Raw genomic sequence first — 22,372 nt, 5'->3', positions numbered from 1 at the left:
CTTGATGTTTAGGCACAGGATTCATAGCATGGTAGTAAAATTATACTTGACTCTTCAAATTCATGTATCAGAATTTAGAGAAAACACAGAAACAATACAGAAGGTTTTTAGAAACAGAAGGATGTTTCTCCCACCCCAAGAACACTGATTTCAAATGGTGCTAGATCACTGACAAACACTCTAAGCCACCATCTGAAACCAGCTTCCAAGAGGAGTCACATTTCTCCACTTCCTCTTTATGTCCTCCTGCTCATCTGTTCGCTGAAACAAACATAAAACAGAAAAATGAATGTAAGACACATTTATTAACTTTCTACACAATGTTCCATCAGCAACATATTGCAAGTTTTACATGTCAAACAAGTGCATAAAATGTTAATTCACATTTATGACTACAGTTCCAACAGCCTTAGCTTACATTTTTGACCAGACAATGGATACTTGTTTCTCAACCTAGTTTGCGCACATTTCCTATATACATTCCATTAGGTGGACATGTACAAACCTCTACATTTCTCTTGTCTCCACCCAGAGATGATTCTTCAGGAATATGCAAAACATTCTGCAAAAAAATAGTGATAAAGAGAATCAGAAAGTAAAAATATAGCTATATAGGTATATAAATGGCAATCATCGGGGTCCAAGCACTCCATGGCAAGTAGCGCTGAATACTAGCTAGATGAGTGGATGGAAAAACCATTCAAATTTCATAACAAATGGCTATTGCTAACCCCATCAAATGCCTGCTTAAAACTAATTTGTGCTTTGACGCCTAATTATTTACTATCAGGTGTAGGTGCTGATTAATGAAGTAGAGGCCAGGATAACTACTGCCAACACTTTAACTGTACACTGGGCTTTCATCAACATTTATTAAAGCAATACTAGAAGACTGATGTAAAGAAGAACCCTCAATAACCTTGTCTAATTTAGTCACTAGCCAATTCCCACCCATCCCACCCAAGGCAGCTTTCCCCTACCATACAACAGCTACCAACCAACGAGGGTGAAGGCCCTTACGTGCTTCTTCTGAGGCCAGCCGTCCACATCTTGCGCAATGTCACAGGGGGGCACAACACACTTGGAGGAAGGTGCTATCCTCCCACTTCCACATGCATGAGCTCACAGATGCCAATGTTTGTCTAGTGTCACTGTGTCCCTGAGAGCACGGCCAATTTTGCTCTCTTGGACTCCTGGCCACAGATGGCTTTGGCATCATTTGAACTCTTGATATCCACTTAATAGGGTGAACGCTTTTCTGTCGTGCCACACGGGAGCAGGTAGTTTGTCTTTACTAACAGCAGATTCATTAAGTAGTAAGAAATCTTCTATAAAGTGATACTTTCTGGATGATTTATTTACTGTTTCTGCATGTACAGGAGCATGGAATTGAATATTCAGCTAATCTTCAACTTAATTTGTCAATTTGCATTCAAAACTACTATAAAGCACCATTTCAACACAACTTCTTATATTCATGAATCCCATAAGCCAGGCAAACAAATTATTTTCTTTGCGAGTTTAGTAAATGCGGGGGTAAATGTAGTCGGTCTATCTAAAAATGTCTTAGATCTTGCTAGATAGCTGTGCTTGTCTCATGATTTGATCAAGTTTATGGATAGTTAAAGTAATAGCTAAATGGATATCAGCCTAAACAGTTCAGTTTGAGACACCGTTTTCCAAAAATGTATCTTTAAATGCAATATTTCTTCTTTTTCACTTTTGGGGATACGTGTGAAAGGGGAACATTTCAGTCCAGGACAACTGAAATTTTGAATGTTTGTGAATGTAGAATGTAGAAATTTTGAAGGATTTTTGCAGGCTGCCACACATTATGCACTGAATACCTATATCACTATTACTTGTCCTACAAAAACTGCACAGTAGCCACTTTACTCATAACACATTGTGCTGCTGTCTTCTGCATGTTCTACATTGCCATGCGTCTAACTGTTGTGTTTACTGTACTGGGTCTACTTGAACAGCGTGTATTTAATGGGTTATAGTCTGTTTGCACTGTAACTTTTCCTAATTTGCACTACATATTGTTTGGCTGTTACCTTGACCATAACCTATATGGTTGTCACTTTTCTATATTATATTGTACATTGACAAGGGGCAATGGATATAAAAAGGCTACACACGATATAATGGATATAAAAAGGCTGATGTAAAAAAATTAAACCAAGATGTCAGAACATTTTCCACCCTGAAAGCAAAATTAAAACGTATAAAAATTAAGTGAGGAAAAAAAAAATCTGAAATATTTTAGGGATAAATAAAAAACGTACAATAACCTAGTTGCTTTTATTACACCACTCAGCCTTTTTGGGTCTATCAGCATGGCACATTCTGACTTGGCAATATTGTCCCGCTCTTTCTTGCAAAAACATTCTAGATCCATCAAATTCTGAGGGCATCTCCCGTGCACAGCCCGCTTCAGGTCTGCCCACAGATTTTTAGTTGGATTCAGGTCTGGGCTATGGCTAGGCCATTCAGAAATATTGATCTTCTTGTGGTAAAGCCATTCCTTTGTTGATTTGGATGTATGCTTTGGGTCATTGTTGTGCTGAAAGTTCATCTTCACCTTACTAGCAGATGCCTGAATGTTTTGCACTAAAATCAACTGGTATTTGTAGCTATAAAATTGACCTTGATAAAAGCCCCAGTTCTGGCTGAAGAGACAGCCCTAAAGTGTGATGCTGCCACCACCATGTTGCACAGTGGGTATGGTGTTCTTTTGGTGAGGTGTTTTTGTGGGTTTTTTTTTTTTTTTTTTTTTTTTTGCACCAAACATACCTTTGAGAATTATGGAATTATTATACCTTTTGGAATTGGTCTCATCAGACCATAATACATTTTGCCACATGGTTTAGTTGAGCTTGGATGTTTTTTTGTGAGAAAGGAATTCCATCTAGTCACCCTACCCCATAGCCCTTGTGAAGGTAGAGTGATTGTTGTCACATGCAGAGAGTAATCAGCACTTGTCAGATATTCCTGCAGCTCCTTTAATGTTGCTGCAGGCAGTCTCCCTCGTAAGATTTTGTCTTAGCCTTTTATAAATTTTGGAGGGACATCCTGTTCATGGTGATGTCACCGTGGTGCTCCATTTTCTTTATTTGTTGAGCATGGCCTTTTGTGGTTTGTCGAAGAGCCCCAATTATAAAAGGCTGTGCACATTTATATAACCAGTTTATTGTACATTTTTTATTTTTAATATTTCTCCCTACAATGTTTCTGATTGTTTTTCAATTAATTTTTATACGTTGTAATTTCACATTGAGTGTGGGAAAAGTTCTGACATGATTTTTCTTGGTTTAATTTTTTAACATCACAAAAACCTGTCATTTTAACAGGGGTATGTAAACTTTTTATATGCATTGTGTAAAGCCATTCAGTGTTTTTGCACATTTGGCAGGGACTGGTTAGGGGCCTCATGTATCAATCTTTCATACACATTAATATACTGTTTTCATACACATGTTGCGATATAGGCATTTACAATAGACGTTGCTGCATATATGTGCCTCTGCAAAATTTTAGACCATGTATGCGTGTTTAGCTGGGTTTTGGCCATCAATGATCACAAACAGCAATGTAGTGAAATGAGTTATGTTCTTGTAAATCTGTTTTGAGTTTGGATCTGGTTTGGAAAGGTAAACCATGAGAAATTTAGCTTTACTTACCCTTTTATCAGTCCTGACAGAACTGGCTGACTGGTCAGGTGTCTCCCACTTGTCCTTGGTTTTGTGCCATATCTGCCATATGGGAGATTATAAACCTTAAGTCACATGCTGATTTCCTTACGCTATCAGTGAACAGGCCGACATGATTTGCAGAACAACCGGTTTTGCAAATGTAATCGGAGCAATGAACTGTACTCACATTTCAACAAAGAGGCTATCTTTATTGAAACCATCAAGAATACATAGTTTGTATCTTTAGTATGTATATTTTACTTTTATGTATATTGTACATAAATGGACCTTAAGGACCACTCTAAAAACTAATTAAAGGTACACCACATGTACTGTCCTAGGTAAAAGATACATACTAAAGGTATAAATGCATGCACCCTTGATTGTACCACCACAGCAACAAGGAAAAGTAAACTTTGGTACCTTTATTACTAGGGTGCAGAAAGCTTTTATATCCAGGGAGCAACAGATAGGGACAATTGATGATAGTATTGTGAATCGCTGATAGTCAGCGCGATAGATGGAATCTCTCAAGTTGGATGACCAACGTTCTTCTGGGCTGGCTCACATATATGGTCTATAAATATGGTATGATGATAAATATCATGATGTGAATATGGTATGATGTATGAATAGGCCACAGGAGAGGATGAAGGATTATATGTTGTTAGGTCCAGCATCTTTGTGTGATTAAGCCTGAATCTTTTTAGATCAGTTGTAGACAGAGTAAGTACCTGGTCCCCAGGTGAGGGGGTAGTCTTCCTTGCAGGTACATTGCTCTGTGTCTCAAACTATGCCTAGAATTCATTCAACACATCCGGGAGGGATGCCTCACTGCTGCAGGTGTATGGTGTGACCTTGCGGTACAGGAAGGCTTGAATGCTCTTCAGGAAGGCTTGAATGTCACATACACCATGTATCCCTGGTGTTTTGAAAGTAGCCACAGATGTTCTGAGCATTTGTGTACTTTGCCACAATGATTGCACGAGACAGGTTAGACCTCCGGAGTTCTGCCATGTCACCCGATCTGAAAGGCAACATCACAAGCACTAGGCAAAAAATGCTTCTTGGCCATTAACCATGGATTTTGGTTTGCTCTTACAGTAAGGCCGTATTCTGACATGCTGGATTTAGCATAATGGAGATATGGACTGAGCAGCCAAGGTGGGGGTGGGGTCTAGCCATATATACACGTTTCAATGTCTGTATACATCAGGTCTGGTGTAGTTCTTCTTCTGGTTGCAAACTTGATGTTTTGGCAAACTTTAGGCAGAACCAATTTGAAGTTTGATAATTAACATCCCCAGCAATGATGAAGAAGCTATCTGGGTGTGCAGTTTATAATTTGCTCACAAACTCATAGATATCCCCAAGTGCTTCCTTTGTATTAGAGCTATTGTACTGTTTGACTTTATAGCATACAGCTGGAAGAGAGTAATGGCTCATAATCGCACTATCCAGTGTCACCCAGAAGAGGATGGGCTTGCTTTTGAGTCTGGTTCCTCTCAAAGTTTCTTCCTCATGTCATCTCAGGGAGTTTTTCCTTGCCACTGCTGCCTCAGGCTTGCTCATTGGGGATCTAAATCTATGTCTGGATTTCTGTAAAGCTGCTTCTGACAATGTCAGTTGTTAAAATCGCTATATAAATAAAACTGAATTTAACTGAATGTACACAGCAACAGCGATCACATTCGCATAGCAGACAGAATGCCTGACATTTTACCATCACAAACTCCATACATCACATACATAAACCACCACTGCCAAGTCTTACAGCATTTATGTTGGTGCAATAGCAGGTTAGTCCATCCAGCTGAATAGCTAAGACAGGTATGTTGTCACAAAGCCACATTTCTGTGAAAATAAAAAAGCAACAGCCCCTCATTCTGTGCTCAGTAGTTTATCCTAGTCGGAGATAATCCATTTTGTTGTCAAGTGAATAGACATTGGCAAGTAGAATGGTAGGGATGGCCAGTGTGCTTGGGTTAGCCTTTAGCCTAGTTTGGATACCAGCCCACTTCCCACGCTTCTGTTTCTGCTCACACCACATGACGCTGAGGTCCTAGGGCCAGTGCCCTGGCATATGCTAAGGCTACTGAGTAGCACTAATGTTTCAGATGTCATTAAATCTGTGTTAGATTTGCTAATTTCTAACAATTACTGATGGCCATAATCATAAACGTGAGTTTTTAGGACATGGACTTTTAGAAGGTACATGGTGGCTGGAAATCTAGTACTACTGACAACATTGTGACAATTTTCACATTTTTATGCAATACAATAGCCTAAATTATGTAGAACTACTGCTAATGTTGAGTAAAAAATTATAGAATAATTTATATTAATATGCACTGAAATACTAAATACTGAAATTCAATTCATCCAATTCAACTCAATAATTCTAATTCAAATGCAATTAAAAAGGGGATTTCACGGGCCTACCGCTCTCTATAATTTACTATACATCACAATTATTGAATACTTGGTTAAAAGAATGCAATATCATTTTTTTTCTCTTTCACATGTGGCCCAATATCTTTGTTTATATTGTATCATATTGTACACACACACACCGATCTGCCATAACATTAAAACCACTGACAAGTGAAGTGGATAACAGATGAAAGGGTGGGATATATTAGGCAGCAAGTAAATAGTCAGTTCTCAAAGTTGTAGCACATATTGCTGAAAAAGTTAATGCTGGCTATGATAGAAAGGTGTCAAAACACACAGTGCATCACAGCTTGCAGTGTATGGGGCTGCATAGCTGCAGACTGGTCAGAGTGCCCATGCTGACCCTCTTCACCAATGACCGCTCCTACACGCCCCTATTCCCTAAAAGCAGTGGCCTCTTTCAGCAGGATAATGCGCCCTGCCACACTGCAAAAAATAGTTCAGGAATGGTTTGAAGAACATAACGAAGAGATCAAGTTGTTGACTTGGCCTCCAATTTCCCCAGATCTCAAGCCAATCGAGCATCTGTGGGATGAGCTGGACAAACAAGGCCGATCTATGGAGGCCCCACCTTACAACTTACAGGACTTGACAGGATTTGCTGTTAATGTTTCGGTGCCAGACACGAAAGCACACCTTCAGCACACCTCTTATGGAGTCCATGCCTCAACGGGTCTGTTTTGGTGGCACAAGGGGGACCTACACAATATTAGGCAGGTGATTTTAATTTTATGGCTGATCAGTGTTTATATATACACCCATATGTGCTTTTTGAACATCCCCTTCCAGATTTAGTCCCCGCATCGCTGATAAAATAATCTCCACTCCTCCGGGATGGCTTTCTTGAGTTTGGCGTGAGGCTGTGGGGATTTGTGCTCATTCAGCCACAAGGGCATCAGTGAGTTCGGGCACTGATGTCAGGTGAGAAGGCCTTAGGTGCAGTCAGCATTCCAGTTCAGCATTCCAAAGGTGTTCAGTGGGGTTGAGGTCAGGGCTCTGTGTAGGCCACTCAAGTTCTTCTACAGCAACCTTGGCAAATCATGTCTTCATGGACCTCGCTTTGTGTACAGGGGCAATGTCATGCTTGAACACGTTTGGGCCTCTTAGATCTAGCATACAAAGACATTCGATACAATTGTGTGCCTCCAAATTTCTGGCAACAGTTTGGGGAAGAATCACATATGGGTGTGATTGTCAGGTGTCCTAAAACCTTTTTTTACAAAGGTCATTGTCTCAAAGCAGCTTTACACAAACAAAAGTAAAGTGAAGTGTGTGTGTGTGACGTCTCTGATGAGCAAGCAGGGCGACGGTGGCAAGGAAAAACCCCCTGAGATGGTGATAGGAAGAAACCTTGAGAGGAACCAGATTCAACAGAGAACCCTTCCTCATATGGGTCTTCATATGGGTTATATATATATATATATGTATATATATATATATATATATATATATATATATATATATATATAAAACGTATGTATTTGTGTGTTATTTAACTATTTAAAATAATTGTCATTTTACAATTTTATGAAATTCTATAAAGAATGCATATAATTATTTAAACAAAATATTGCCCTAAAAGATTATATTTGTGCAGTCTCAGTCACATAACTTTAAATAACATTTCATAGACTGTAACACAGATTTTCATTCTGACAAAGAGTGCTGTAATGAAATGCTAATGAAGAAAGAAACTCTGGTATATCCTTAGATAGTTAAATTGCAAATCCGCCTATTGCTGCTACACATTTTCTTTCCATTCATGCCCTGATTGCTCTGCCCCATTTTGTGAATTTTTGTTCGTAGTTGTTCCTTTTAAACTGAAGGTCAACCCCAAACCCACGTCCTAAACAAGTGATTTAGACAACACAAAGAAACACACACCCACCCACACACACCACCCCTTTCACAAGGAAACCCAACACCAGTTCTCCCTCTGAGGACTACTACAATTATCAGTCCAACAACTCTAGAGAATCTAGCAAAAGCAAAGACAAGGCAGTTTAATCTTATTCATCTCCCCTACCAGACATCGATAATGGCCTCCCACAAGAGCTGAGAGGCAGGTTTATGATGTTAATTGGATAAAAGGAAATACTTTGAAAAATGATTATTCTCTGTGATGCAAATCACGGTACACTGGTTTAGCCAAAATCATACTCTGCTCAATTCCAAATTTAATATGGACAGGGTTACATATAGAAGCACTGTACAATGAGCATCTAATGGAACATTTCTGTGTAAAAATCCCAAACTGACAGATTTAGGATATTTTGTCCCCAATTTGGTCATTTGCCAATTCCCACTCACTAGCTAGCTACCCTATCACATGAAAGCTACCAACCAGGGATGGTGGGGTGCAAACATGTGCTTCCTTCGAGTCAAGTAAAGCCGACCACTGAAACTTTTCATTCTCATGCTGGATCACACACTCACAACGCTATCTATCCTCTTCTACATACATGATGCCCACAGATTGGCTAGTGTCACTCTGATTAACACTGGAGGAACAGAGAGAGAGAGAGAGAGAGAGAGAGAGAGAGAGAGAGAGAGAGAGAGAGTCCCTGTCACCCAGACAGTATGAACAATTTTGCAAAATATGGCCAGTTTTGCTCTGTTGGACTCCCAGCCACAAATTCTAACTCACAACCTCCTGACAATAGGACGAATGCTTTTCTAGTTGCACCACATGGAAGCCCCAAAAATTTAACTTCAGGGCATAGTTTCTGCATCTGTCTTTATTTAAGACAAACCTAATCTTGAACTAAAATGTACTTCCAGTGCTGTTTTTTTTTTTTTAATCAAACATACCAAACCTAATACTGCATTATGAGTATTCAACACTAGGCCCTAGAGTCTATAGGAATACTTTCCAGCAAAGCAATGAAAGCAGCTCCTTTCATTAATGAACTTTCAATGAATATGAAAACAGAATTGGATCAAGGTGGCACAGAAAAAGGGCATACAATGCAGTTTCTGAATGGGCACTAGTTGTAAACAACAAAAATAATTTCAACTGACGAATCATGATGGAGTTAACAACGCAAACAACTTCTTCTGAGGACATGCTCTTACCACGATTGTTATTAATAGGTCAAAATTATACAGTTAGTAAATTACAATACAATTGAAAGACAAGTCCTGCCAGGCTCTAAAGTGTCATATCTTAAAACCCCTGTACTTAACGGTAACATATGCTTCTTCAGTGAATTCCCCAGTGAATTCCCCAGCAATCATACACATAGCAGCATTGCGGGACAACCTTGTGGCAAGGCCTGAAATGCAAGGCTGTATTACGGCAGTGCCTTTGGCTCCTAGTTGACAACATACCACTGAAGGCAAGTGTTGCAATGCAACAGACAAAATGTCCTACATATCAGACTGCAAGAGAATGCTAACCCCAACAGGTGAAAAGATTAGGTCAGCTCACCTGAAGCACCGTGTACTAAAACATGTTGTGCAATTTCATTCTGGCTCTTGTGCATTTGCTTCAGCGTCCAATGTGTTCTTCCTAAAATGGAGTCAACTAGGGAAATGGAGAATTCTGGTAGATGCCAGTGCACTGTAGAGGCGTGGTGACAGGTACTGCCTAGTGCACTGGAGCCAAAATGATTTACCTGAATGCTTCGGAATGCCAAATCTCACGATACAGCACGTTCATAGTGCCAAATATTCTGGCAGGTAAACGAACACTTGTCTTACCACTCCCCAAGCCATTGATTTCCTCCTAGCATTTTTTCCCCCCCTCGCTCAGTACGGTGCCTGGTTAGAACACAATTTCTGCTTTATCTGATTAAAGGAGATTAAAGGAAGTGGTATAAGTTGCCAAAAAATATTTCCCCTCCCTTCTCTGATCTGTTCAAACACTATGTGTTTGCTTTGGGCACTACAATAGGAGGAAGGACAGAGAGGCACACTGAAGGCTTTATCTGCTGGATGGGACAATGTTCAAGGGAGTTTCCCGGGCTCAGAGCATAGAGGAGCTTGGTGACAGTTGCTGTTTGGAGGTATCTGGTTGCTTCTGGAGCTTAGCCCCCCTCTTGCATTCTCGCTGCTGGGTTTGTTTGTTGTAGCCTGGCCCTCAGTGTGTTATGTAATGTTTATAAAGGATTTAAAGGAACAGTGTGTTTTGTTTTTTTTTTAAATGGGACCAGGATGTAGAAAACCTAAAAGGTCATTAAGAAGCTAAAAAGCTGAAAGGAAATTAAATCTTAAACGTTATAATGGAATTAAAGGAACAGTGTTGTATTTTTGTGCATTACGAAAAAAATCAGTGGGACTAGGATGTGGAAAACATAACAGCTCGTTAAGAAGCTAAAACATTGAGCTGAATTAAATATATTCTATACTTATGTATGCTATATATTTAAACATTCTAGATAGATAACATCTATTACCTGAAACTACTGTAAACAAACAGCTCTTACCAGGGATCAAGAAAATAATAGATGTTGGCAAACATTACTTTTTGGAATCAGTTGGCAGTTTACTGATACAGTTTATCTTTCCTACTTCACTAAGTTCCCATGTCACCTTTAATCTTCAAACAATTGAAGGCAAACATAAAATCCCGACAAAAGCACACAAGCACACACACATCATGGGCACGGTGAACCACCCTAGCAGACTGACGAAAATTACCAGCTTTCATTCCTATGTACATTAGAGGCCAAAGTCCTTAGCACACCACCCACTGGTTAATTCTCTTCTGCGGCTGGCCTCATCTATAAGGCATGACTCACTTCCGTTGCCCATGGTGCCACCACATCAAGCCAGCATGCCCGGCTGTGGCGTTGACTGCAGCAACAGCTGCACTGCGGGCCACTGGCGTCCACGCAGACCTGTGTCCTACCTGCAGACAGAGCTGCACGTGGCACTACGGCTTTCCTAATGGAACACCCAGCTTCTTGGGGGGCTTTTTACACTCGTTTTTATTTTAGTATTTTACTTACTGGTTGGAAGAAAGCATAAACAGGTCAGAAGACTGAGACTGCAAGGAAGCATCTAGAAACTCCTGTGGCCAAGGGTGAAGGGAGGGGAGAATCTCTCTGCTCTTCTTCAAAATCAAAGATGCAGACGACATAGTGATGCTCTAAAAGTCCGTGAAACAAACAGGCAAAGTGATAAAAAGACGCCATTCTCAAAAATCAAGGTGCAAGCATTCAGTCGCTCTAAACAGGAAACGCAGTGGTCAGCCAGCAGAGGAAGAGGGGAGCTGATACCAGAGCAACAGGCACAGATCAACTGCGTCACACTTCTCACTGTCTCACACACATACACACACAGCCATGTGACTGGCAACACAAAAAACAGTACTGCGTTACTCTTATGCTCTTATCAAACCAGCCATAAGATAACCACGTAATCTCACAAACGTCTTCCACGTAACATCACAGATAAATGGCATATTATATAAACCACATTGCATTTAATATCATGCAAATCTAATTATAATCTCCAATCTATAACAAAAAGCACTTTAAAAACCATACGGATATGTCAGAACAATTTATTCAGTATGAAATTCTGTTCAATCCTCCATCTAACCAGTAAACAAAAACTAAGTGATAACATTACCTTGTGGCCAATGAGAGGCATCCCTCCACCTGTCTCTTTGAGTTTGTCCAATAGAATTCCATCTGCAAAAGCATTTAGGTAACCTTATTGGACGAGAGAGCTGTCACTCAGCTGCCTGACGTGGCTGCTTTCAGAGGTCTAGCGCATGTGAACTGGCCACCAGCCAGGACAGTCACCAAGAGAGCAAGGTAAACAATTTCTCTCTCGCTCTTTCTTTCTCTCTTCCTGATCTTCTGGTGTGACATTTAGAGCCTTTTCAGCACAGCCCTGTTTTCTCAAGGCATCCTTGCATTTCAGGGTAGAGAGAGCGACAGACAGAAAGAAAACTGACAGAGGAAAATACACACCATGCACTGGAGTCTGAACGCAGCAGATATGGCTGAGTCACACGCACTGCTTTCAGTAGCTATGCAGAAACGAGTGCAGTTGAGACACATGCTAACAGAACGAGCCGCAGTCCAATTCTGGTGAAACCGCCCCGATTTACCAGCACATTCTGCCCTCCTGTGCGTGCCAGGAGATCACAAATGTATCCCTCACAAGCTTAGTTCTTGTTCACAATCCTGACACTCACACATTTAACCCATTACATTACATCCCCACCGAACAACATCATCTAGCCTATACCTGATCCCCCGCGAAGATATTAATGCCACAGCCCCACATGGGTATGATCTGCATGGCAAGGCCAGATGCAGTATGAAGTGCTTCTTCCTCAACAGGCTTGGACTGTCACTGGGCTGTGATGAAGTACAGCTCAGCTGTTACAAAGAATACCTATTTTTATACATTTCTCTACTAGCCTACACACCTACAACAGACTTACACACAGTGCTCAAGGTGTAAGCACTTGTTTCCTCATTGGTCCAAATAATGGTGAGAGGTAGGGTGTTGCAATACTATTTTGTACATTGTTATCTGTCTTTGTGAAGGATGTCCATCACCTTTCTCCTCGAATATAGGAACCTTCCAGAACAAGAGCTCTGTCTTTAACCCTTCCCCTGCCCACTTGCTTGCTAATACGCCTTCGACGCCATCACGTACACACACACATATATATATATATATATATATGTATATTATATATATATATATATATATATATATATATATTATATATATATATATATACACATATATATATATGTATCAGAAAGTATGTCAGCTTCCTCAGCATCGGTGTTGGAACCCAAAGCTGCGATTCCGAAGTGCGGACTCGGGCGTCAGAGGCAGAGAGAGAAAAGGGTGGTTGAGAATGAGGATGGAGAGGAAGAAAGAGTAGGATGAGAGGCGAACGAGTAGACAGAGGGCTGAGGCTCACTCACGGCCGCTCTTGGGCAGGAGAAAAGCATGCGACTCGGACTCCTGTCCTCCTAGCTGCTGCTTTCCTCTCGATGTGAAAAAGTGACGTAGCAACTAATCCAAAAATCTTGCCCTCCCTGTCTCTCTCTCCTGCTCTCTCTGTCACCCTCCCTCCTTCCACAATCACTCCTCCCTCTCCCGCTCACTCTATTTTCATTGGCTTGTAACAGCAGAATAACTTGCTGTTTTTTTTTTTTACTGATACACATCCATACAAATAGATGTCAAAGACTTTGCGAGCAAACAATTGAATATCTGCTGCAAACACTCATGCTCCCACAATGCCTTTCTCCCCTGCTCTGTGTCTCTTTCTCTCTCTCACTGTTTCTCTCTCTTGTGCACACAGTGTGACGCAGCATTTAATTCTCCAGGCTTTTCTCCCCTCTCTGTTATGGCTACACAAGCCATTCTTCATGAGAAACTCAACCCAGCATCACAACGGCTCTCGTGCTACAGTGTCAGAAATTAGAAAGTTAAAATGAGAGAGCAGTCGCTTGTTTACAATTAAACGGACACGGCCATCTCCGTTCTCTCCTCTCTTGCTCTCTCTTCCTTCCGCTTTCATGTCCTCTTCTTCCCTCTGCCCTCCTTTAATTGGGTCTCTGCCCATCTATCTCCCTGTTTCTCTCTTCTTCCCTCTCTTCCTCCAGTACTCCAGTGTCTCATCTTTTTGTGTGATTACACACTCACGTCTCGGTGAACTGAGATGACTGCGCTTGCCCGATCACCTGACAACCCACAGCTTTTAAAGGCACATAGCTAAGCTGAGCATCCATTACGTAACAGCTAGGCTGCTCTGTTTATTTTTTCACTCTCTTGGGCCACATCCTTGAAGGACAGACACAATCTGTTATTATCAGACCCGCCATTTGTCATTAATAACTAACGTAAGAGGAAACAGGGAGGGTGGAAATCCCTGCAGTTAGGGTATGAATAAAAGTCGAAAACAAATGCTCACTTTAGTAACTGCAAATAGAGGGAAATGACCTATTGCAAAACTGCACACGTCAGTAACAAGTAACGCTCCGTAGGCTAGTAATAACAATGAAAAGTAATGTAACTCCCGTCCTTGAACAAAACGTCTTCATTCATGTAATGTGCCTAAAAAACAGGAAATAGATGGGTATTATACTAAAAGGGACACGGGAGGTATCAGTTTTGACATTCTGCCACAGGCAGTGAAACAGAGGGCCACTAAGATTCAATACCAGGGAAGCTCTGCTACCATGGGACATCCCGTGAACTTTTCATAGACTTCCTCTTCCTGTCGTCAGACCATGAAAAGGCTTAACTGTTCTATTGCAAAGGATTGCATAAGGATATCAACATATTTACCTGTAGTAATCTTCTACAGAATAGTTTTGTTAGCATTGTTTTCCTGAGTTAATGGTTGACTTACCAGCACAACGTATTAGTCATATAAATTGCCAGTTAGGCAGAACTACCTCAAGTTATTTCACAGTTTTGGTTTGACAGATGATGAGTATGCTCCTTTGATAACAGGCAAAAACAACTAAACAATTTGTTTCGTTGAAGATAAAGACTTGGTAAACCTAGAAATTAAAATTAAGCAAGAAATTCAAATACGTAATATAATATAATACAATAGTATAAAGCATAATGAAAACAAACCCCTCCCAACACTGAGGCCGACACTTTTGGCATGACTACATTTCCCAGCATGCTACTCTCTGTGACATTATGCTCAGGGAGGAGGCAGGGCTAGCAGGAGCAGGTCAGCAAGTATGGCAAGCAGCAGGCAGATCACACACCAATAAGCCTCTTAGTGCTCAATTTAAGTACGGCACTGCAAGCAGCACACCGAGGGCTCATTACCACAATGTCACATCAGTGAATTGAGAAATAACTTCTGCCAGTCTTACAGGAAGCATTGCCAGAAGTGTGCTGTCTGCTGTGTGCTGAAGCAGGAGCTGTGGCTCTGTATATCAGAGCGGAGAACACTAAAACTCTGTCTCTGCTGTAATACTGACCTTTGTTGTGATTTATTTATCTGATGCCTAAAAGAGACTGATTAAACAAGATTAAACTTGGCTGTTACACTATGCTGTTTAAAAAAAAAAAAAAGCGTTCCTGAAGAGTTCTTTTGAGAGTCTAGCTTTATAAATATCTTCTACATAGAAGAAGCTTTTAGGGCTTAAGGTGAAACATTTTTTCTAGAAGTATATATCAGTTTAATTAAACTAGCTAAATATGGAACAGCAAAGAGTTTAGCGATAGGCTTTTTTTTTTTTTTAAACTGTGGAGGATTTCCACCGCTGCCTTCACGCCTGTCGACATTAACGAGGATGATATCCTAGACGACCACATGCCGTGTGGTTTTGGAGTTATGCCGCACCCGCAGCGCTGATGGTGATCACAGCGTCATCACCAGGAGGCATCTGGCGAATTCTTTTAATTCATTTTAAATACTACGCCGCTTGATTAAATGATATTACCTACTCTTAGTGATGGACAAGCCATGACAGAACTGTGTTCTCGATCAGTCTGAGGCAGCAACACACTTGGGCAGTGAACGGGCTGTTGGTAAAAAGTTGGTAAATCACTCTTCCCGAAAAGTGCCTAATTCTGCCTTCTTTGAAACTCAAACTCTAATAACTTATTCTCCAGCGAGAGGTGGCCGGAAACCGGAAGAGTGTGTGGTAAGACACCAAGAGAGCAGAAAAACATACAGATGAACCATGTTTGCTGCTAACAAGCTGCTACTGTAGAGCAAGACTCATCCCCGGGGGCAGGACATATATTTAATGGGATGATCACAAGAAGAGCATGAGTATAGGTGCCAACCTATAAAATGGAAACAAGAATATCTCCACAAAACTATTATAATACTATCATACTGATGTCCATAACACTAAGGGATTGGTACAAAAAAGCTCAGAACACCAATCTTGATCTGATTTTTCACAGTTTAAAGATTTTACAAACTACAGGTCGTCCACTGTGTACAGTCTACTGTTCATTGTATCCTTTTACTGGTGAATGTGTGAAACAAGCACAATATGGCCATAAATAATACTGTGCCCATTTATCATCCAGAAGCTTCTTTCATAGAAGAGCTATAGTAATATTCAGAATTAGTAAAATATAAGAATATTTGACGCATGTTCGCATGAGCATTCTTTCTCCGCCCGTTCAGGAAAATTTCTTTCGGAAAAAATTTTTAAAAAGGGGGGGGGGGGGGGGGCTGGGGGTAGGTGTTACATACAGATTCAAGAATGGAAAACACTTTACTATATGAGCTAACACTTCACACTACTGAATCTAAAAAGGCATGTAACATGGCATAAATTCAAGTATGGCTGAAGCTATCACAAGGATTATAGTGAAAACATGCTCAGACACGCTTAACGTAGTAGCAGGATAGGAGATTAACTGCCGTAGTGATCTTGCCATCCTGCAAAAGTTGCAGTGTTGATCAGGAGACATTTCTGATATGTTCATGAGAAGCAGTGTAATTACAGAGAATAAAGTTTGGAATTGAAGGAGGTGTTGACACAAGTTTATGGATTACTTTATGAGAGTTAATAAACAACTGGGCAATGTCGTCATTCTTAAGCCTGTTCCGCACAGAAGAATCATTGACATGACAGACATCCAAAGAAAGAGCCAGGCCTTGTTTCATTTACTTCCATCCCAGACCATACAGACATGAAACTGTTTATTTCAAACAATGGAAGCTTCCTTCAAGGAGCTTTAATCCAACAAAGCTATTTAGAAACAGGAAATTTACCCTCCATCTGAAATAACAATATCTATAATAATGAGGTCACACATGGACCATTATTTCCTCTATTGAGTGCCTTGTCAATAAAACACTCATTACACGCATGTTATTTCCCCTTTCCAGTGGGTCATTTCCCACTCTGTGCTGGGTTTTTTGGTGCAGCTCATGGTAGCTAATGAGGCATGTTAACCCAGGTCCTTCCTTTCTGCTATTTCTATACTCGGTCATTCAGCAGGAGGTGACAGGCCAGTTAATTTTAGCTGTGTCATCTCTCCTGTGAGTTCCACTTCCTGCAGCTCAATTCGTCAGCAGTAGAGGTGCCTCAGGGCCTGGTGAAAGAAAGGCAGCTCTTTGCTGCCTCACTGAAAGCCCAGGCCTCCAGTGACGCACATGAACCTTCTCTGCCTCGGTCATTCACAAAAGCCATGGAACGTTAAGTTTTTAAACATCATTTAAAATACAACAATCAAATTTAAACAATTCCAAACTGTGAGATCCAGCTTATTAGGCTTAAAAAAAAAAAAAAAAAGCTAAAATGATGAAACTGGAGAGAAAAAAAAATAGCACACTCAACACGTTCATATTGCAAAACTTAACTGCTCTGCACTTTGGCATGATTAAATAGCTGTGCTAGTGCTGCGACAATCGATTACTTCAGTAATCCGGTACTCAACCAATTATCTGTTTTATCTGGATTTTATTCTGTATTATGTTCAAATAACTGAGTAATTTAATTTTTTAAAAAAATGTTTTATATGGTAAGCAATCCAAAAATGTACAAACTACGTTGTTTCCTTTGACATTCCGATTTCATGCATAGCATATTTCAAAACTATTTTACCCCAGAAATGCTGAAACAAATAATACAAGTAATAATAAATATGCCTTAGGGTTAGATTGGTGCATTTTAAGCTCTAACTGCTACTTTCTCCACCTTACATTATCCATCTGTATGTATCTCAGAGTGTGTGTGTGTAAATGTATATATTTTGGAGTGTGTGTGTGTGTGTGTGTGTGTGTGCATGTGTAAGCAGGATGTCTGTGTAGGAGAGGGTGCACATTCTTGAATAAATGCGAGTGTGCCTCTGTGTTGTCATAATAACTAATAATTTCTCTCCAGGGTTTCGCCATGAGACTCACGCTTTCATGCTCCATTCCAAGCCACGGAATGTCAAAGTGATGAACAGATTTCGATTACATCTCACGCCACATATAGAACAAAATTATTACAGAGTCATTACGGAATGAAAAATCTCACGTCGGCGTATCTCTCAAAGTTAGCAACTGTGCTCTCACAAACTGACTGCGACAAACTTTCCGGCTGTGGCTGACGGCGTAACACATTTAGTCTCAAGCCAGGACGAGAAGAGACAATCCTGCTTACTAAATAGCCGGCTAATTACTCATTACTCGGTTTACGTTCTTAGTGTTGACTGGCTGTTCTACTTCGTACCTTCTATAAGCCTCTGCGTTGTTTTAGTTATCTACATCGGTATGCGTAAGTGCTGATGCACACACATCGTGCCGTTGCGGTACGCTTGCTCCAGTTTGCAGTATACATGCTGTATATTTTTTTTATAACTTAGTTTTGAAATTATTCTAAATTACTGAAAACATCTGTCTTTGTTTAGCGCCTCCCTCCACGGTTGTTTCTTCATCAATCATCTTTGTACTTATGCGCGGTCAAATAGAAAGCATCAGCTCTCTGTACAACAGTAATTAGATTCTGTGCACTCTGTTGTATAGATCAATCACAGATGTATCCTATAAAAAGAAGCTTCGAAGCAGAGACGTTTATTCGACAAGTTATTGCAATTAAAATATGTGCATTAGAAAAGCACACTTACCCCGTGTGCCTGGGAGCACTCTTCACTCTTGATTAACTGTAAAACATGAAATGCGTCAAAGAACAGAGGAAGCAACAAGCTTTCATAAGACGTGACCGAACGGTCTGCTTTGTTCTTTCCTGTTCTATTAATTGCTAACGTTGTGAATTTAAAAATGTCACCAGACTAATTCCAATACTCTATTAACAGCTTTGTTTTATTTCTTTCTTTCTTTTTTTTTTTTACCAGATTATGCATTCACATGTCATTTCTTTCCTCTTCATGCCTTTCAATTTTGTATCATCAATATTTCGCTCAGAAGTGTAGCTTCTGAAGTGTAATGTACTGACATTACTTAGGGCAACAACGTTCAACTCTATGGATACGTTCCAAAACACAACTAATAGATGTCCACGTTCTTTGAAATATGAGACTTCATGCTTGTGGATTTGTTCCAACTCTGATTCGGTCATTACATTAGTATGCATAGCCTTTCTGTACACCTGTTTTTCAACAATAGCACAGAAACTGAAGATAGACAGACCTGGAAGAAGGACTGATGAGTGCAATCGTTTCCGTGCCCCTGAAAAAAAAAAAAGGACAAAGACGTTTGGAAATGTAATTTATACCAACAAAACTTTTCGTTTATATAGTTTCAAGGATTTTCTCTCATTATCAGAGGGAATGTAAAAATAGTTGATGTATAAAAATACTGTTGAGATTTTAATACTGAACAAATCAAAGTTCAAGGGTTTTGCAGCCTTTTCTGTAAGATTGTCTGTAATACTGTCTCACTCTTCCTGACACATCTGTAAGATCTCTGCCAGCTGTCACAAACTGCCTTCTTCAGGTCAGGTCTGGAGACGGAGAGGACAATTTTTCTTTCTTTTTGCTCATTTAAACATTTTTGACCTCTTTTTTTTGGCTGATGTTGCCCTAATGTTTTGAATGGTCTTGTTACAGGTTTGGTAGACGGTAGAGTGATACTTTTCACTCAGAAATCTGGGAGGATGTAGAGTTTTTCAGTCAATTGTCTCAACCCAGACTGAGCCTAAAATCCCTTCTGAGAATCTATTCTCTCATAGGCAATAAATATTTAATTATTTAGCCTTTCTAACAAGAAATCTTAATACTGTTTAACAATATATGTATGTCATTAAAAATGAATGTATGAATGAATGAACATAGCGAGAAAAATAAGTAGCATATGAAAGACTTCTCATTCTTTCTCCATATTATAAAAGCAGCCATACAAGTTTAGACAGGAGACTTTGTTTTTGTTTGTTTGTTTGACCAATTATTACTTTATAAATCAGATGACTTCCTTTGACTTGATTTATATACTTCTCAAAGTAGTCGTTCGGTGTCAGAATAGAGGTCTTGATTGTATTTCGGGGAATCGGTGCTGTCTCTCATTCCTGCCATTTATCCTGGGATGTTTTTTTTATTTATTAAGGTATTAAAGGAATGTTACGTTAGATTGAAACAGATGGTTGACAACTAACAAGTAAAGATTAAATTTTTAAAAAATACATTATTTAACATACTAAACCACACAGTCTGGAAAAAAAGGCGAAGAATTATCTTCCTTTTCCCCAAATGCAAATTCAAGATCCATATATATTTGGGGATGTAGAGGCAGGGCGTTACTTTGCAGCATACCTTTCCATAAAATTTGATAGTGTTTCTTTGTTTTTTGCTAATAATAAGCATTAAGGACTTCTTCAGTAATTCCACTTCGAGTAAATAATAATAATAAGAAGAAGAAGTTGTTCAATTTTGGTATACATTTAGCAAATTTGTGTTTGTGAATATAGTACTTGCTATACAGAATGCACAAGCTCACAACACACTCCATCATCTTGTGGGGAAGAGCAAATAACATCTTTGAGAGAAAACTTACAGTTGGGATGTTTTCTACGCTTCAATCTATCACATGAATGCTGACGTCACGCGATGTGGGTCAGAGGTGACGCGCTACAGCGACACCTAGCGGCGCGCCGTCTCTTAGCTCCAGCTTTGTTTACATCGGAAATACAAGGTGCGCACTTTGGCTAACAGTGTGGCCTGGAAGGAGCAGTAAACAGTTCGGTGTACCGTCATGACATCGCTGCAGGGTGAAATAAATATCATACGGTGGAAAAAAAAATAAATAAGTAAAATAAATAAATGCAAGCTTGTTTCAAAGTACATACAAATAGATTACATAAACCACACATAGCCTATATATAACCTAATGAAACGGCATTATCTATCATAGACAAGGAAGATCAATACCGTTGAGGTTTTTCAAGTAGCTTTTTTTTTTTTTTTTTTAAGGATTTAGCAGCATTTGCTTTACTGTTGAACTGATGAAGGAAGGAAAATGTGGGAAATGCTCCAGTTAGGAGAGGAGAAGGGGAAATATGAACTGCGTAACACGCCATCAAAGCCGCGACAAACGCGCGCGCGCGCACACACACACACACACACACCTATGTCGCAGAGGCAAACCCCACCTATAGCCTTGTTTTTTCCCGCTAACCAGAAAAAAAGGAAGAAGAACTCAAACTTAAACAGTTTCCTCCTTAAAAGCATTAGCTCAGTAATACTAGCACAGCACGTGCATTCCTTTCCACACCTATACAGCATTTCTGCACTGACTCTGATGCGGCTAATGAGAGCAGGCTACATTTAACAGTAAACGCCGTAGAACTTATATATCAAACGTTTTTTTTCCTTCAAAAACCATATATAATAATATAAAATTACAAACAGGTTTCTGAACAAGCCAAACTTTCCCACATGTGTCACTACGGCGGATGGTCTTCGCTCTTGAATACGACATAATATCATAATATCGTGTGTTTGTTTCTCACAGCAACCTCACCTGAATAACTCACCTGAATAACCGTGTTATTCGTATTTTACGCACTTCCACAGTCATTTCACTTGCTTATTTACTTCTAGAGCATCGTCGCGCCGCTGCTTCAGTGTCCGTTCAGCGTTTCCGAGATGTCCGAAACACCTTGTGAGAGCGCATCAGAATTTCCACAGCGCCACATTTGAACCCCGCCCCACTTTCACACACCCCCAGCTTCCTATTCGTCGCCGCCTTTTTGCGTCATCGCAATCACATGCTTTGGACGCGTGTTTACAAACACTCGTCTGGGTCACGTGTCGCGGAGCCATTTTGACATAAGTGAGCCAACGAGACGTATGTGATGGTTTTCATACTAGTACGCTAAATCAAGTTCAATTCAGTTTTATCTCTATAGCGTTTTAATAACAGATCTTACCACAAAGCAGCTTTAAGTGGTTGTAGAGCTCCTCTCACCGTCCATTTTATTAGGAACACCTGTACACCTACACATTCATGCAGTTATCTAATGAGCCAATCATGTAACAGCAGTGCAATGCATATATATATATATATATATATATATATATATATATATATATATATCTCATATATATATCATATCAATCATTCCTGTTCTTGGCCTAAGATTCCTGTTCTTGGCTGACATGAGCAGAACCTAATGTGGTTTTCTGCTGTTGTAACCCATCCATCTCAAGGTTTGATGTGTTGTGCATGTGGAGATGCTTTTCTCTTCACCATGGTTGTAAAGAGTGATTATTTGAGTATCCTTCCTGGCAGCTCCAACAAATCTGGCCATTTTCCTCTGACCTCTCATCAACAAGGTGTTTCCATCTACAGAATTGTGACT

The 22,372-nt window shown here is 40.0% G+C and overlaps 1 long non-coding RNA gene across 1 annotated transcript; it reads right to left on the bottom strand.

Moving 5' to 3' along the window:
* Positions 1–267: 267 nt before the first annotated feature.
* Positions 268–21,984, bottom strand: LOC117599208 (uncharacterized). Its single transcript, XR_008304257.1, has 5 exons — positions 21,545–21,984; positions 19,207–19,245; positions 18,684–18,719; positions 3,687–3,758; positions 268–562 (listed from the first exon to the last, which is right to left on the bottom strand). It is a non-coding gene; the product is annotated as an uncharacterized LOC117599208 (long non-coding RNA).
* Between the last annotated feature and the right edge of the window lie 388 nt (positions 21,985–22,372).

Source organism: Pangasianodon hypophthalmus, chromosome 16 (assembly GCF_027358585.1).
Source record: "Pangasianodon hypophthalmus isolate fPanHyp1 chromosome 16, fPanHyp1.pri, whole genome shotgun sequence".
Taxonomy (NCBI): Eukaryota; Metazoa; Chordata; class Actinopteri; order Siluriformes; family Pangasiidae; genus Pangasianodon; species Pangasianodon hypophthalmus.
This window is presented reverse-complemented; position numbering and strand designations above follow the sequence as displayed.